The following is a 19,296-nucleotide window of genomic DNA, read 5'->3' on the forward strand; positions in this document are numbered from 1 at the left end:
ACAGATTAACTTGCCTGATGTTCTTTACTGTTCTAAACAATAACATTTTGTCTTGTCTTTTTATCCAGCTCACCTCATGTCTCAAATTCTCATGATCCCTGACTTTTCCAGCTCAGAGTGAAAATTCCCTTTCACTGAATTACTATAAACTTCTAATCTTTAACAGAAAATGTAGACTTCATCTCCTCCTCTAACTCCTTCCCAATTCTACACACTACTTTTAAAGGAATAGCCTTCTTCTCAGCCTGAAATTTGGATTTATCCTCTCTCTCTCTTACACAATACTCCACAGACATTCAGTAAACAAAATCTAAAGGGTTTACTTTTATCATATATTTGAAAAATTACTTCTTTTCACCACCCTACTGTCCACCATAGTTCCACCTCTCATTTCTTATTATCTATACAACTGTAATAGCCCCTCCATAACTGTTCTCACCTCTGCTTTCTCCCCACTCCAATCCACTTGACATAGCTCTCCAGCTTATTTTTAATATCAGCTCATTAGGTTGTTCTGTCTCTTAAAATCCCATCATGATTCCCTATTGTCTAAGAAGAAATCCACTGTATGCCATAATTCACACTGACAGCCTCACCTTCTACCACTCCCCGACAATTCACTCACAGTATCTGCTCCCAAAACGATAACCCGAATTTTAGACTTAATGTCTTCTCTACTTCTGAACTTTCATAACACTGTGCTTTGTCAACACTTTCTAAGTATTATAGTTTTTTAGATATTTGTCTTACCACTTTACTCCCTCATAAGCTTTGTCCGTACAGGAAAATAAATGTATTCTTCAATTCATTCAGAATGTACTACTTACTTGGTAACTGCCAGGCATACTGTAGGCCCAGGTGTTCAAAGATGAACAGGATAAGCCTGCCTGTACTTAGTACTGAAAAAGTATTTGTTAAGTTTCTGATAGTTTTCAACCAGTTATACACATAAAGGACGACTTTATTAAATTGAATGGGACCCTACTTTTGCATTCTTTTATATTTAACTATTTCTAGTTTTATACTCTCCAGGAGGTAAGAGACCCTGTCTTATTAATCTTTTGCCTTCCCCAGATCATACGCTACATCTGCAATGGATTTTCAATCGTCCACTTCGGTTGAATGAGCCAATGCTTCATTTTCTTCTGTGTATGTGATGTAGTGTAACCTGAACCCAGCGGTATAATCAGCAGGTGAGATTAACTCTGCAAGTGGTAAAACTTGAGTTGACTATTTTTGCTTCTGCAGGCAGAGCCTTTGTTGTTGTTCTGTCACTCAGCCGTGTTCACCTCTCTGCAACCCCATGGACTGCAGCACACCAGGCTTCCCTGTCCTTCACAGTCTTCTGAAGTTTGCCCAGATTCATGTTCACTGAGTCAGTGATGCCATCCAACCATCTCGTCCTCTGTCATCCCTTTCTCCTCCTGCCCTCAATCTTTCCCAGCATCAGGGTCTTTTTCAATGAGTCGGCTCTTCACATCAGGTGGTCAAAATATTGGAACTTCAGCTTCAGCATCAGTCCTTCCAATGAATATTCAGGGTTGATTTCCTTTAGAACTGACTGGTTTGATCTCCTTGCTATCCAGAGAACTCTCAAGAGTCTTCTCCAGCACCACAGATCAAAGGCATCAATTCTTTGGTGCTCAGACTTTTTTTAAATTGTCCAGTTCTCACATCTATACATGACTACTGGAAAAACCATAGCTTTTGCTATACAGACCTTTGTCAGCAAAGTAATATCTCTGCTTTTCAATACGCTGTCTAGGTTTGTCATAGCTTTTCTTCCAAGGAGCAAGTGTCTTTTTATTTCATGGCTGCAGTCATCATCCACAGTGATTTTGGAGCCCAAGGAAATAAAGCCTTTGCTGTCATTTGATTTTCACTTTTGAGTTGGCACTTTCTGAAGCCAAAACTATTTAAAGTGAGTTAACCTGCCACCTAATCCTTTAAGTTACTCACATATTGATCTAGTTCTTATATTCTTATCAAGACATCTGAATACCAAAGAAGCTCTAAATGTCAGAAATCATACCAAAGTACTTGTATTAATTTTGAATAGTTTTTAGTATTAATTTAGCTTTTTTTAAAAAATAAGATTTCTTTACATCAATATACATAGAGTGGGTAGATATAAGGATTCAATATTGAGATTTTTATATTTAATTCAACAACTGTTACTGAGTCTAATATACAAAAATGCTAAATTCAGTGGGAGACTACTACCCTCATAAAGTTCATGTATTAATTCATCAAACAGATGTTTCATTCTTGTGAGTGTATTCAGAGAAATGTGAAACTGAACTGCCTGAAAACCAAAGAAATTGCCAATTATGATGACTGTAATTAATCTCTCTCTACTCCAAATAAAATGACGCCTGTAAAGCACTGGCAGACTAACTGGCATATAGTAGGCATTCTGTAAACGTTAGTTACCTTTCCCCTGGTGGCTGAGAATAGAATTAATCAACTATTTATAATGGAGTGCAGAGAGTGAGAAATTCTGACTAGAAATTTTCCTTTAGCAAGAAGGACCCAAATTGTTTTTGTGCTTTAATTAAAATTATCAGATAACTGTTTAATTCATTTTTTACTTCCCCTATGAATACAGAGCTAATTATATAATGTGAAAGAAATAAAAGGAAAGAGAAACACAAAACCTTAAAATATAAAATGTTGAAACTATTGTGAAAATTATGAGACACCTAAAACAGGAAAGATAATGCTGAGAGAAAAAACAAGACGTATTATAAATATTCTGCTTCTGAAGATAGTCTAAGCTTCTTACCATCATGCTAGACACAATGGATGCAGACTGCATACATATAGACCGATAGACAATGGATTAAAAGGGGCTGACCATGTTCAGTAGAACACATAATTTTTAATTTTAAAGAAATTGTTATGTGCCACAGTTCTAGAAGACAGGATTGCCTGGCAGCCTAGATGATGTCTTGGCCCCTTCCTTACAGTCCAAGGGAGATCTTCTCTCCTGTGCCTTTCTGAGAGGCATAAGCAGGGGCCTGCCGCAGCTAGAAACAGCCTCAGGATCTGGCATTTTAGGAGTTTCTCCACTCTGCCAAGAAATTGCCCAGCTGGATGGAGACAAGAGAGTTGCCTCCTGGTCCTCAGAAAGGAAAGAGAGTGATGCCAGCAACGAGTCCTCTTCCACTGGCATCTCTACCTGGTTAAAGAGCCAAGCAGTCATAAAGGAGAACCTGGGTGAATGTCAGTGGGGAGAATGAAATTATGCTCAGTCAGCAGGGTGATCTCAGAATGGTGGGAACACATCACACCAGACACACTCAATTGCTATTGTGTTAAAATTACAAAAACACAACTGGTTGCTGGTAAAACTGTAGTTGCTGTATGTTGAGATTTATTGAAGTAATAAAGAATTGGCTCTGCAGTCTCATGACATTCTACCAGCAAATTCTGCTCAGACCAGTTTGGATCTGATTGTAATCATTTGTGTAAGCTGAAAATTGGCTGGAACACATTCAGACAGAGCTTCCTGATTCCATGGAAATCAATCCAGTCAGAGAATGGCCAAGTGAATTGCCTCAGGGTAAATGTTAGGCCTTAACATTTGTGTGGTGTCCCTTCCAAATGTACAGCCTATGGAAGCAGCTCCATAATAAACTGCAGCTTGGGCTCCTCTGCTAGCTCTGGCCAAGTTCCTTAGACAACTCGCTGCCTGAGATGTAGTCTAACTACTATGATATCTGTCCACTTTGGTTTCAGCAAGAAACTTCTAGAGAGCAGGTATATTTTTTTTTTTCCTGCATGTAGAGTTTGTTCCCTGGACTCTACTGGCAAAGTCTGGGAAGAATGAGGTGATAGTACTCCATAATCTTAATCTTCCAGGAGCTATGTTAAGAGTGTTTATACACTGTCTCATTATATTTCAATAACTCGATGTGCTCTGTGTTATTATTTTATCATTTTATAGATGAGGATACAGGTTCACAGAGGATCGGGAATATGCCTGAGTTCATGGCAGAGCCAACCGGCCTCATTCCAGAGCCTAAGAAACCCATCAATTCTGTGCCCAGCTGCATAGAACGGTACAATGAATCTGAGTGCTTTCTGTGTTTTACATGGAGAACGTGAGGCAGCCACTGTTGTCATCTTTCTGAAAAATGCAAGAGTTTGAGCCAGTGGTTGAAGCCAGGAGGAAAAGGGCATGACAGAATGGATGAGATGGTTGAATGGCATCACCAACTCAATGGACATGAGTTTGAGCAAATTCCAGGAGATAGTGAAGGACAGGGAAGCCTGGTGTGCTGCAGTCCATGGGGTCACAGAGTCTGCCACAGCTTAGCAACTGAACAATAATGGGGAGGTGAGATGCTGCTGCTCATTTGGGGAGTGGGCTTGGTCTAATGGTGACTGAGCCTACCAGAATTCTGAAACAGGTAAAATTTGTCTTTTTATTCTCTCCTATTTGTTTTTTTCTTAATTTGAATGAACTTTAAATTTTAGAGAAGTTTTGGTGGTGGTGGTTTAGTCACTAAGTCGTGTCCAACTCTTGTGATCCCATGGACTATAAAGCCTGCCAGGCTCCTCTGTCCATAGGATTCTCCAGGCAAGAATACTAGAGTGGGTTGCCATTTCCTTCTCCAGGGGATCTTCCCAACCCAGGAATTAAACCCAGGTCTTCTGCATTGTAGGCAGATTCTTTACCAACTGAGTTACAAGTAAAGTTTTAAATTTACACAAAAATCGTAAAAATTGTACACAGTTCCATACCCAATTTCCCCTATTGTTAACATCTTACATTAAGAGGATTGCTATTGCTAAGTCACTTCAGTCATGTCCGACTCTACGTGACCCCATAGATGGCAGCCCACCAAGCTTCCCCGTCCCTGGGATTCTCCAGGCAAGAACACTGGAGTGGGTTGCCATTTCCTTCTCCAATGCATGAAAATGAAAAGTCAAAGTGAAGTCGCTTAGTCGTGTCTGACCTTCAGCAACCCCATGAACTGCAGCCTTCCAGGTTCCTCCATCCATGGGATTTTCCAGGCAAGAGTACTGGAGTGGGGTGTCATTGCCTTCTCCGACATTAAGAGGATAGATATGTCCAATTGATGAACCAGTATTGAAACATCGTTATTAACTAAAGTCAATACTTAACTCAGATTTCCTCAGTTTTTACCTAATGCTCTGTTTCTGTTCCAGGATCCCATCCAGGGTATGTTATGTGTTCTTAGGCTCCTCTTGGCTGTGATGTTTTATCAGACTTTGTTTTTAATGAACTTAACAGTTTGAAAAATCCTGGTTAGGTATTTTGTAGAATGTGTTTGTTTGATGCTTTTCTCATGACTGGACTGGCGTTATTAGTTGTGGGAGGAAAACCCCAGGGAAGTGCCATTCTCATTATATTACAGCAAAGGTACATACTATTTACATAGGAAGTTTATCACTTATGAGTTACACTATTGAGATTGACCTTAGTCACCTGGAGGAGACAGTGTTTGTCGATTTATCCACTATAAAGTCACTCGATTTTCCCTTGTGGAGGGAAGTCGCCAGGCACAGCCCATGCTAAGGAGTAAGGAGTTATGCTACCTTCTCAAGAATGAAGTAGCTAAATAATTTATTTCGAATTCTTCTGCAGGGGAAATTTGTCTCTTCTCCAGCATTTGTTTATTCTGTCATTTCAGTTCAGTCGATCAGTCATGTCTGACTCTTTGCGACGCCATGGACTGCAGCACACCAGGCCTCCCTGTCCATCACCAACTCCCAGAGCCTACTCAAAACTCATGTCCATCGAGTTGGTAATGCCATCCAACCATCTCATCTTCTGCCATCCCCTTCTCTTCCCTCCTTCAATCTTACCCAGCATCAGAGCTTTTCCAGTGAGTCAGTTCTTCACATCAGGTGGCCAAAGTATTGGAGTTTCAACTTCAGCATCAGTCCTTACAATGAATATTTGCAACAGATTTCCTTTAGGATGGACTAGGACTCTCAAGAGTGTTCTCCAACACCACAGTTCAAAAGCCTCAATTCTTTGGTGCTCAGCTTGGTTTTATGGTCCAACTCTCACATCCATACATGACCACTGGAAGAAACATAGCTTTGACTAGATGGACCTTTGTTGGCAAAGTAATGTCTCTGCTTTTGAATATGCTAAGTTTGTCATAGCTTTTCTTCCAAGGAGCAAGCGTCTTTTAATTTCATGGCTGTAGTCACCATCTGCAATTTTAGAGCCCCCCAAAAATAAAGTCTTGAACTGTTTCCAGAAACAGTGATTGTTTGTTGCTTTCATTCTATCATTTTCTTATATTGATATGAACTCATGGATATTTATTTTGTACTTTGAGTTATAATTCAACGCTATTTATTTTGTCATTCAGATTATCCCAGTTTTGGCCATTAAGAGCTCTTTTATGTTGGTGCCTGTGTCTCTCTGACATACTTCCATCCTTGCAGGGTTTTTCATTTGTTTGAGCGCTTCCTTAACTTTCTGATGCTTCAAGATGTTCTGGGTTATTTTTATATATTTCCTGCCCAAGTCCTAGAATCAGCTATTTCTCCATAAAGCTCTCTTATCCTTTTTAGGAAAGGAAACCCAAAGAATCTTGAGAGAACTCATGAAGGATATGAAGCAGACAAGTGAGATGATCTGATTAGATTTTAGAAAGATCAACTTTTGGCTGGATAAAGCTGAGACTAAAAGCAGAGTGGCAAACTACTGCAGTGGTCCATGCAAAAAAAAAAAAAAAAAAGTGGTATCTTGAAGTATGCAAGCAGCAAAGCGAAGGACAGACACTTGGGGGTAGGTGAGTCAATGGAGTTATGGATAGTCCAAGTCCTGGGCCTCATCCTACACTGTCAAAAAGCACATGGCAATTTTCTGGATAGAGAAGAATAATCAATAATAGTGATCACTAATGTTTATTGGGGATAACCTGGTGGCTCAAACGGTTGAGTCTGCCTGCAAGGCGGGAGGCCCGGGTTCAATCCCTGGGTCAGGAAGATCCCCTGCAGAAGGAAATGGCAACCCACTCCAGTATTCTTGCCTGGAGAATCCCATGGATGGAGGAGCCTGGTGGGCTACAGTCCATGGGGTCGTAGAGTCAGACACGCCTGAGTGACTTCACTCAGTGTTTATCGAATATTTATTACATTCTAGGCACTGCTCTAAACATTTAACATACAAGTTTAGTCCTCACAACAACTCTCTGTGCTAATTATTATTATTTTCTCATTTTACAGGTGAAGAAATTGAGCATTAAGAGAATCAATAAGTAGCCCCGCCATCTCAATTGGTAAGCAACAGGCAGACACACAAGCACAGGAATCCTGACTCCAGCCCTGTACTATCCCACACAGTGCTCTAGTGCCTCTTGCTGAAAGACGGTTTCAAACCTTGAGAGCTCCTTATTGCCAGAGCCGCATCTCAGCTGCCTGGGCTGGCTGCTAAGATGTCTAATCCTGCTTCTGCCTGCAGTGCTTCTGTTCCCCCTGACTCCTAGCTTATCCCTCAAAGCCAGCTTAGACTGATAGCCCATTGTGCTGACTTAATGCCTGCATCTGTGCCTTCCCAGAGCCAGCTGACACGTGATCTCACTTCTGAACTTTCCATTCCAAAGCCCTCAGTGAGCACCTGCTCCCTGGCGCTGTTGTAAGGTGCTGGGGATGCAGAGGGAGAAAGAGTCATTCTGTTCTTAAGGGGCTCATGGTGTGAGCATATGTGTATGAGTGTGTTGCTGCTAAGTCCCTTCAGTTGTGTCTGACTCTGTGCGACCCCATAGACGGCAGTCCAGCAGGCTCCCCATGCTGGGCTGGGGATTCTCCAGGCAAGAATACTGGAGTGGGTTGCATTTCCTCCTCCAATGCGTGAAAGTGAAAAGTGAAAGCGAAGTCGCTCAGTCGTGTCCGACTCTTAACAACCCCATGGACTGCAGCCCACCAGGCTCCCCTGTCCATGGGATTTTCCAGGGAAGAGTTCTGGAGTGGGGTGCCATTGCCCTCTCCAGTATGAGTGTGTATGTATGTGTAAATTCAATGTAATCTATAACTGTGCTTACAACCCAGGGATCGAACTCAGGTCTCCCGCATTGCAGGCAGATTCTTTACCAGCTGAGCCACCAGGGAAGCCTACTCCATTTACTCTGAACTATCTTTCAGCCTCTGGTACCTGCGCCCCAACGCTGAGCTGTCCACTTTATTTTAGACCATACTCTGCTTCAGACTTTCGGCATCCAGGTCTATTCCCAGGTTCAGCCCCTTCTGTGTCTGCTGTGACTCTCTCTGCTTGTCTGTGGGCTTCCCGTCTGCTGATCTTTCTCTACCCACACCTCCATCACCAGGAGCCACGTGGGCAGCTTCCTCTCTCTCCTGTTGTTAATGGGGTCAGCTTGGGGAAAATGCCAGGCCAGCCCAGCCTTCCAGACTGCTCTGAGTCATGCTAATTTTGTTTCCAGAATTTGTTTTCATTCACAGTACTAGTGGAGCTTCAGACTCTCTTTTGCTCCAGAAGGAGTAGGAGGTGAATTAGGGATAATTAGCAGCCAGATATCTTCCATCACTTCTTTCAAACCCATCTGGATTTTTTCTACTTGAATATTTTCTGATGTGAGTCTGAGTCATTCTGCCACCAAATAGTAAGACCATTTAAATAATCTGCATTATTTATCCCATATTTGAAGTTTCAAAATCCATCTTATATACATTAATATCTCCCAAAGGGATATTGCCTACTTGGTTGTGGGAAACATCTTCTCTGGGTAGAACCTAGAGAAAATGTCACTATGATTAGAATAGGGAGATCCTAGGTAATCCCCTGTGAAACTTTTCAAAAAGGATGCTAACAGCTATTTCTCCATTCTCTCCAGAGATTCCAAAAATATTATACAGGCTAGTTATGTGGCATAATGCTCAGTTAAGTGACACACTTAAGACTCACTGTTTCCTTCAACATCTTATTTCTAGTTTTTAAGGCATCCTGAATTTGTATTTTTCCAAGTCAGAAGCAAAGATTCCTTTTGGTCCTTTCCTTGGCCTTTCTACATTTTTGGAGAGGCAGACCTGGATCAAAGGCTATGAGTGAGAGTAAAAGAAAGGAAGGGAAAGTAGAGAAATTATTTTTTTTATTATTTATTTTAATTGGAGGATATTACTTATAATATTGTGATGGTTGTTGCCATACATCAACATGAATTGGGCACAGGTGTACATGTGTCCCCCCATCCTGAACCCCACTCCCACCTTCCTCCCCACCATATCCCTCTGGGTTGTCCCAGGGTACCCTGCTTCATGGATCAAACTTGCACTGGTCATCTGTTTTACATATGGTAATGTACATGTTTCAATGCTATTCTCTCAAAACATCCCGCCCTTGTCTTCTCCCACTGAGTCCAACAGTCTGTTCTTTACATCTGTGTCTCCTTTGCTGCCCTGCATGTAAGATCGTTGGTACCGTCTTTCTAAATTCCATATATATGTGTCAATATACAGTATTTGTCTTTCTTTTTCTGACTCACGTCCCTCTATTATAGGCTCCAGGTTCATCCACCTCATTAGAACTGACTCAAATGTGTTCCTTTTCAAAGCTGAGTAATATTCCACTGTGTATATATACCACAACTTCCTTATGCATTGACCATCTTTTATACACATGACTCTCCCTTTCCCTCCCAAAAGGTTACTCTCTCTCCAGGACAGTCTTATTGGTCACACTCTTGTAACCCAGTTTTAGAAGTTGTTTTACAAAGTACTTGTAGCAAATAAATAGCAAAGTTGGAGAATAACTGAATTTTAGTGCCTAAGTATTCAAAGTTATGTGTTCTAAGGATTCAAAGCTAAACCTAAAATAACATAGCTCTTTCAGTCTCTTACAGAACTTGCTTTCCTGTGTGGGAAGGGAAGCGGAGGCGTTTCAACTGTGTGACAAGTAACCCACTGAATGGGTTGTCCTATGCAGCCTCTGCAGAGAAGCAATGGAAAATGACAAAGCAAGGTGAGTGCAGGGTCATCTTTTCCTCGAGGAGCATCTGTTCACTCCTTCAGGGCCAGAGCTTTGTAGGTGGGTTTTGCTGAGAGCAGCGAGGCACATCTTGGCCCTAGGCATGGCCTCATTCACTTGTGCCCCTGTGTACACAGTGGCAGCTGTTTGTGGCTTCCAGGGCCAGAACTCCCCTCCACGGCCCCACCAGAAAACTCCCAGAGCCATCGTAAGGTGAGAACAAGCAGGCCACCATGAAGGTCTGCTGTGCGATGGACACTGAGCGGACAACCCCTTTTAGACATCAAAGGAGAGCTTGGAACAGCAGAGGCTGACCCCTTCTAACATCCCCTTTAGGTCACCTCCCACCTTGACTGAGTTCTGGGCCTCTGGGCCTTGATTGAGCTTCCCATTCTTTCATTGGTAAGCTTCTATTTAGGCGAGCTGAAGGCAGAGGCTGAGAGTGGGGAGGACAGTCAAAGGAGAATATTTTGGCAGGTGCTTGGCTCTTGTCCTGCCTCTCCCAGGTAGCCTCAGGAGACCTGGGGTCAAGCACCGTCTGTTATTGGTTCCAGTCTCTGTTTCAGAAATCAGTATCAGGCAGTTGTCCTCCATACCTAGACCACTGCAGGACTGTCAGCTAGGCTCTGCATTCCTGGGGAGTGAGCCATCAGAGAGCTCCTCAGGGCTGTGGGAAGGATGTAAAGCCAGTTCTTCTATCTTGCTTGCCTTCATTACTTAAAATGCATTTTTGCACAGCTTGAAAAGGATCTGGTTGCTGCCCTTCTCTGTGTCTGGTTGGTTGCATCTGATCTACTAGGTCAACATAGCCTCTACCAGGAATCAAACTGTGTTCAGAAACAGAGTTGTTGGCTTAAAGAGAGAGGGAGTGGCAGGATCAGGTGCAGCAGGGAGGTGCGCTGGGGAAGAGGCTTCCGTGGGGTGTGATTCAAGGGCCTTGCACAGGCCCTGAAATTCCCATCATCTTAACTCCATGGTATTGGCATTCTAGCTTCCTGAAGGTAGCTCACACTGTAGCATGGATACTATATATAAGTAATGATGATCATAAACATCTTTAAGCACTTTAAGGTTTAAGAAATGCGTTTAAATCATTACATTTCTGTGGGATGGTCCCAGATGAGCCAGACTTCAGCTGAAATTGTGTTGGTGGTTCTGGATAAAACTCACCATCTCAGTGTTCCTCTCACAGCTACTGGGTTGGACAAAAAGTTTGTTTGGGTTTCTCCATAAGATGTTACAGAAAAACCTAAACAAACTTTTTGGCCAACACAATATTTCCCTGAATGGTTTGCATGGTAAGAAAGAGCCTATCCGAAGAGAGCTTTTACTATCAAGGTCTCTGAGAGGCAGGGTAGGGGACATAGGCTGGGATGCTAGGAAAAATGTGAGCTGTCCCCAGCCTGACCCACCAAACTCACCTCCCTGATGGAAGAGATCAGCGATGCAAAGTCACTAAAAGGAGCTATTTTTTCTAGAAGGTAAGACTGGGAGCCCAAGCAGAGCTCTTTGGGATCCAAACGACTTCTTGTGGCACAGAAATGTGAAGGAGGAAGTAGATCAGCCTACTTGTTCTTGGAATATGGCACCACTGCAATAAGTCAGCCAGAGGTACAGGAACTGCAGCATTCTTTGGCACCTCAAAGTTTGGTGTTTTCAGTAGCTCAGGGAAGCAACCCCTAGCCCAGCGAGAAAGGAACATTCTCACATAGGTAGCAGGCATTGTCATATGCTGGGAAGACAGGAGGAACTGGCTTTGAGCAAATATGTGATGCTTCAGAGACCCCAGAAGTGACTTTTTGATGATGGCCATTCTGACTGGTGTGAGGTGATACCTCATTATAGTTTTAATTTGCATTTCTCTAATAATTAGTGATGCTGAGCATCTCTTCATGTACCTTTTAGCCATCTCTGTCTTCTTTAGGGTTTCTCAGGTGGTGCTAGTGGTAAAGAACCCACCTGCCAAAGCAGGAAATGCAGGAGATGGGAGTTTGATCCCTGGGGTGGGAAGATCCCCTGGAGGAGGGCAAAAACCCACTCCAGTATTCTTGCCTCAAGAATCCCATGGGCAGAGGAGCCTGGCAGACTATAGTCCATAGAGTCACAGAGAGATGGACATGACTGAAGCGACTTAGCACGCACACGCATGCACACGTCTTCTTTGGAGAAATGTCTGTTTAGATCATCTGCCATTTTTTTATTGGGTTGTTTTTGTTGATATTGAGCTATATGAGCTGTTTGTATATTTTAGAGATTAATCCTTTCTTAGTTGCATCATTTGCAAATACTTTCTCCCATTCTGTTGGTTGTCTTTTCGTTTCGTTTATGCCATGTTCCTATGCCATGCAGAAGTTTTCAAGTTTAATTAGGTCCCATTTGTTTACTTTTGTTGTCATTTCCATTACTCTAGAAGATTGCTCAAAGAAGACATTGCTGTAATTTATTTCGAACAGTGTCCTGCCTATTTTCCTCTGGAAGTTTTATAATATCCCAGTTTTACATTTAAGTCTTTAATCCATGTTGAGTTTACTTTTATGTATGGTGTTAGAGAATGTTCTAATTTCATTCTTTTACATGCAGCTGTCCAGTGTTCCCAGCACCACTTTTTTTTTTAAATCAGAGGAAAATTGTTTTACAAAGTTGTGTTGGTTTCTACCGTACAACTACGTGAATCAGTCATAATTTTATATAAATAATATATATATATATATAAAAATAAAAAATACATATATCATCCTTCCCTCTTGATCCTCCTTCCCCTCCAGCCATCCCATCCCACTAGGTCATCACAAAGCACCAGGCTGGGCTCCCTGTGTTATATAGCAGCTTCCCACTAGCTATCTGTTTTATACATTATAGTGTATATATGTCAATGCTATTTTTTCAATTAATCCCACGCTCTTCTTCCCCAACTGTGACCACAAGTACATTTTCTATGTCTGTGTTGCCATTCCTTCCCTGCAAATAGCTGCATCAGTACCAATTTTCTAGATTCCACAAATATGCATTAATACATGATGTTTGTCTTTCTGACTTATTTCACTGGGTGTAACAGACTCTAGGTTTATTCATCTCATAACAACTGACTCAAATTAATTCCTTTTTATGGCTGAGTAGTATTTCATTGGATATATGTACTGCATCTTCTTTATCCATTCATCTGTTGATGGATATCTAGATTGCTTCCATGTCCTAGCTATTGTAAATTGCGCTACAGTGAACACTTGGGTTCATGTGTTTATGAACAGTTGGGTACATGTGTTTTTTTGAATTGTGGTTTACTCAGGGTATATGCCTGCTAGTCAGATTGCTGGTCATATGGTAGATTTATTCCTAGTTTTATAAGGAACCTCCATACTGTTTTCCATAATGGCTGTATCAGTTTACATTCCCACCAACAGTGCAGGAGGGTTCCCTCTTCTCCACATCCTCTCCAGCATTTACTGTTTGTAGATTTTCTGATGATGACCACTCTGATCAGTGTGACATGATACCTCTTTGTGGTTTTGATTTGCATTTCTCTAATAATGAGTGATACTGAACACCTTTTCGGGTGTTCATTGGCCATCTGTATGTCTTCTTTGGAGAAATGTCTGCTTATCAGCATCATTTATTGAAGAGGTTGTTTTCTCTCATTGCATAGTCTTGCCTCCTTTGTCATATATTAATAGACCATAAGTACATAGGTTTATCTCTGGGCATTCTGTCCTGTTCCATTGATATATGTTTCTATTTTTATGCCAGTTCCATACCATTTTGATGACTGTAGCTTTGTAGTATAGTCTGAGGTCAGGGAGCCCTATTCCTCCAGCTCTGTTTTTCTTTCTCAAAAGTGCTTTGGCTCCTCAGGGCCTTTTCTGTTTCCATAAAATTAAAAATTTGTTTCAATTCTAGTTCTGTGAAAAATGCCACTGGTAATTTGATATAAATGGCATCGAATTATAGAGTGCCTTGGGTAGCATGGTCATTTAGACAATATCAGTTCTTCCAATCCAAGAACACAATGTATCTTTCCATCTGTTTGTGTCATCTTGGATTTCTTACATCAGCATTTCTTTCATCTGTACTTTTCAGGGTATGGGTTTTTTGCCTCCTTAGGTAGGTTTATTCCTAAGCATTTCTTCTAGGTATGGGATTGTTTACTTAATTTCTCTTGTCTGTTGTGTCTAGAAATTCAACAGATTTCTGTATATTAAATTTTTATACTGCAATCTTGCTGAATTCAGAGATATGTTGTAGTAGTTTTATGGTAGCCATCTTTAGGATTTTCTATGTGTAGTATCATGTCATTTGTAAATAGTGAGTTTTACTTCTTTTCCAATTTAGATCACTTTTCTTTTTATACTGAATAAAAGTGGTTAAGAGTGGACATCCTTGCCTTGTTCCTGATCTTAGAGGAAATGCTTTCAATTTTTCACATTGAGTATGATGAGTGGATTTGTCGTATATGGCCTTTATTGTAGGTTCCCCCTATTCCACTTTCTGGGGAGTTTTTTTTTAATCATAAATGGATGTTGAATTTCATCAAAAAACTTTTTATGCATCTATCGAGGTGATCACACTGCTTTTATCCTTTAGTTTGTTAATGTGGTGTATCAGACTGATTGATTTGTGGATAATGAAAAATCTTTGCATCCCTGGGATAAATCCCACTTGATCATGATGTATAATCCTTTTAATATATGGTTGGATTCAGTTTGTTAGTATTTTGTTGAGGATTTTTGCATCTACATTCATCAGTGATACTGGCCTATAGTTTTCTTTTTTGTGGTATCTTTCTCTGGTTTTGGTATCAGGGTGATGGTGGCCTCATAGAATGAGTTTGGAAGTGCTTTTTCCTCTGCAACTTTTTGAAAGAGTTTCAGAAAAATAGATGTTAACTCTTCTCTAAATGTTTGCTAGAATTCACCTGTGATGCCATCTGGTCCTGGACTTTTGTTTGTTGGGAGTTTTTAAATCACAAATTCAATTTCAGTACTTGTAACTGGTCTGCTCATATTTTCTATTTCTTCTTGGTTCATTCTTGGGAGATTTTATCTTTTTAAGAATTTGTCCATTCTTCTAGGTTGTCCATTTTATCAACAGATAGTGGCTTGTAGTAGTCTATTATGATCCTTTGTATTTCTGTGGTGTCAGTTGTAACCTCTCTTTTCTCATTTTTAATTATACTGCTTTGGGCCCTTTCCCTTTTTTCTTGATGAGTCTGGGTAGAGGGTCGTGAATTTTTTTTTTTTCAAAGAACCAGCTTTTCGTTTCATTGATCTTTTCTATTGTTTTGTCTTTATTTCTGCTCTGATCTTTATGATTTCTTTCCTTCTACTAACTTTGTGTGTTGTTTGTTCTTTTTTCTCCAACTGCTTCAGGTTTAAGGTTGTTTATTTCAGATTTTTCTTCTTTTCTCGGACAATCATGTATCACTATAAAGCTCCCTCTTAGAACTGCTTTTTATGCATCCCATGGGTTTTTTCTGTGTTTCTTGCTTTTATTTGTCTCTCAGTTAAGTTCAGTCACTCAGTCGTGTCCGACTCTTTGTGACCCCATGAATCGCAGCACGCCAGGCCTCCCTGTCCATCACCAACTCCCGGAGTTCACCCAGACTCACATCCATCGAGTCAGTGATGCCATCCAGCCATCTCATCCTCTGTCGGCCCCTTCTCCTCCTGCCCCCAATCCCTCCCAGCATCAGAGTCTTTTCCAATGAGTCAACTCTTCGCATGAGGGGGCCAAAGTACTGGAGTTTCAGCTTTAGTATCATTCCTTCCAAAGAAAATCCAGGGCTGATCTCCTTCAAAATGGACTGGTTGGATCTCCTTGCAGTCCAAGGGACTCTCAAGAGTCTTCTCCAACACCACAGTTCAAAAGCATCAATACTTTGGTGCTCAGCCTTCTTCACAGTCCAACTCTCACATCCATACATGACCACAGGAAAAACCATAGCCTTGACTAGTCGGACCTTTGTTGGCAAAGTGACGTCTCTGCTTTTGAATATGCTATCTAGGTTGGTCATAACTTTCCTTCCAAGGAATAAGCGTCTTTTAATTTCATGGCTGCGGTAACCATCTGCAGTGATTTTGGAGCCCAGAAAAATAAAGTCTGACACTGTTTCCACTGTTTCCCCATCTATTTCCCATGAAGTGATGGGACCAGATGCCATGATTTTCATTTTCTGAATGTTGAGCTTTAAGCCAACTTTTTCACTCTCCACTTTCACTTTCATCAAAAGGCTTTTTAGTTCCTCTTCACTTTCTGCCATAAGGGTGGTGTCATCTGCATATCTGAGTTTATTGATATTTCTCCCAGCAATCTTGATTCCAGCTTGTGTTTCTCCCAGTCCAGTGTTTCTCATGATGTACTCTGCGTATAAGTTAAGTAAGCAGGGTGACAATATACAGCCTTGACGTACTCCTTTTCCTATTTGGAACCAGTCTGTTGTTCCATGTCCAGTTCTAACTGTTGCTTCCTGACCTGCATACAAATTTCTCAAGAGGCAGATCAGGTGGTCTGGTATTCCCATCTCTTGAAGAATTTTCCACAGTTTATTGTGAGCCACACAGTCAAAGGCTTTGGCATAGTCAATAAAGCAGAAATAGATGTTTTTCTGGAACTCTCTTACTTTTTCCATGATTCAGCGGATGTTGGCAATTTGATCTCTGGTTCCTCTGCCTTTTCTAAAACCAGCTTGAACATCAGGAAGTTCACGGTTCACGTATTGCTGAAGCCTGGCTTGGAGAATTTTGAGCATTACTTTACTAGCATGTGAGATGAGTGCAACTGTGTGGTAGTTTGAGCATTCTTTGGCATTGCCTTTCTTTGGGATTGGAATGAAAACTGACCTTTTCCAGTCCTGTGGCCACTGCTGAGTTTTCCAAATTTGCTGGCATATTGAGTGCAGCACTTTCACAGCATCATCTTTCAGGATTTGAAAGAGCTCAACTGGAATTCCATCACCTCCACTAGCTTTGTTCGTAGTGATGCTTCCTAAGGCCCACTTGACTTCACATTCCAGGATGTCTGGCTCTAGGTCAGTGATCACACTATTGTGATTATCTGGGTGGTGAAGCTGTTTTTTGTACAGTTCTTCTGTGTATTCTTGCCATCTCTTCTTAATATCTTTGCTTCTGTTAGGTCCATATCATTTCTGTCCTTTATCCTTGATTTCTTCTGTGATTCATTTGGGTTGTTTCATAGCATATTATTTAGCCTCTTTTGTCTTTAGACATGTATACCTTTTTTTGGTGGGTTCTAGTGTCTTCCTCTCAATGGTTGTTCAACAGCTAGTTGCAATTTGAGTGCTCTCACAGGAGGAGATCAGCACATGTCCTTCTACTCCACCGTCTTGAACCAATTTCTCAGTCTCTTTAATTGATAGTTATTCAGCAGTTAGCTGTGATTCTGGAGTGCTCATGAGAGGAGGTAAGTTCAAGGTCCTTCTACTCCACCATCTTGTCTCTGTCTCAATATCAGGTACCTTCTGAGGTGATCTAAGGAAGACTCTTCACCTTTGTGGTATTCTTGCCACAAACCTATTACTCTAATCAAATCGTGAGAAAACATGAGATAAACACAAACTGAAAGGCATCCTACAAAATCACTGAAGGGTAGTCTTTAAACTGGAAGGTCATTAAAAGCAACCATAAGAAAAGAATAAGAAGCTGTCACAGATGGAGGAGACAGAGAAAACATATAACTAAATGTAATGTGCTATCCCAGACTGGATTCTCCAACAGAAAAAGAACATTAGTGGAAACACTGGTGAAATCTAAATAAAGCTGGATTTTAGTAAATAGTATTATACCAATATTAATGTCTTAATTTTGACAATGTTCTGTGGTAAGATGTTAACAAGAGGGAAAATTGAGTGAATAGACAGGAACACCATGTTCTATCATTGCAACTTTTCTGTAAATCTAAATTGAGAGCCAAAAACTTTTAAAATGACAAGGAACCCAGGGTAGAAAGAGAACTAGATAATACACACAACGTGTAAATAAACAGGGAATAATGGAAAGTCGGATGAGACAACTGGCATTCCACAAAAGGTTTATTCCTCTGGATGGCTGCCCAGGTCATCTTGGGTCATCTGGATTTTGGATGCTGTATCACAGCACAGGTAAATAAGGAGCTACAGTGGCCTGTGGAGGAAGAGCAGGCTTCAGAGATTCCACCCAAAGTTTGGTTTGGGGGAGATATGTTCACCTCTGTACTGGGGAATTGAGTTTAAAAGTGTTTTCTTTTTTTGGAAAGTCTTAGAAGACCAATATAAGATAAATTGTTTAATGAATCAATGATGTCTCTTTTTTATTTGCCATTTTATATAAGTATAAACCCACCATTCATACTGACATGTTATCTGCCTCCAGCTCCTTGAGGCTTTGTGATCAAAGAGGCTTGGTTTCACATTTTTGGAAGGCATTTTACTGTGGGATTGTGCCAGGGAAATCTAAGAACTTTCCCATCCATTTTTAAAATGTGATAGTCACTTGTACTTTTTGGTTGGGACCAGGGCTAGTCTTTCAAGTACATGGAGGTGGTAGCTAAAAGATAATACAAGTTCTCTCTACCCAAGGCTGATCTAGTACTTTAAAGCCGTCAATTAGCAGTTTTAGGGACTTCTTTTTAAGGTTTAGCTTCTCTCTTCTGTTAGGCATAGCTTGCCTTTTATGTTAAGAATACCAACCTCTGCATCTTTTTTTGCTTACTGGAGAATAATTGCCTTACAATATTGTGTTGGCCTCCGCATCTGCATCTTTTCCTCCATGTAACATGTGAGGTTGCTGGGTGTCATATATTGGGTTCCCTAGAAAACAGATACAGAGTCCCTCAGATTTGCATGCTGGAGGTTTATTGGGGATAACTCTTGGTATCAATAGCTGAAAAGGGTAAAGTGTAAGGGAAGCAGTATTCAGCAGAGGGAGAAGTTGAACTGTGATGCAGCTGCAGCAGAGACCTCAGACAAATCCTATCAGTAATGCTGGAGCTGAGATGGCCCTTTATATATGAATGGGTGGAGGAAAGAGAAGGGGCCTCATCTCATAACTAGTTATTGGATATGATATAGTCCAGGCAGTGGTATAAACTTGGGTAAAGTAACTCACTCTAATAGAGGGAAATTCCTAGGGAGGGACTTGGGCATGAGCTGTCACCAACTAACATTCCCAACAGTTAGAAAAATAAGTTCATTAATCCTGAAAGGGGCTCTCTGAGGCATATCAGTATGGTCCTCCCTTTCCATTATCTGAATCCCCCTCCAAATGGGATAGACCCATCCAGAAACAGGTTCTCAGGATTTGGGGAGATGTTCATGGGAAAAGTTATAGTGTTAAGGT

Source organism: Bos grunniens, chromosome 20, assembly GCF_055505025.1.
Source record: "Bos grunniens cultivar Pamir isolate PY7600 chromosome 20, Bosgru_T2T1.0, whole genome shotgun sequence".
NCBI classification, from domain to species: Eukaryota; Metazoa; Chordata; class Mammalia; order Artiodactyla; family Bovidae; genus Bos; species Bos grunniens.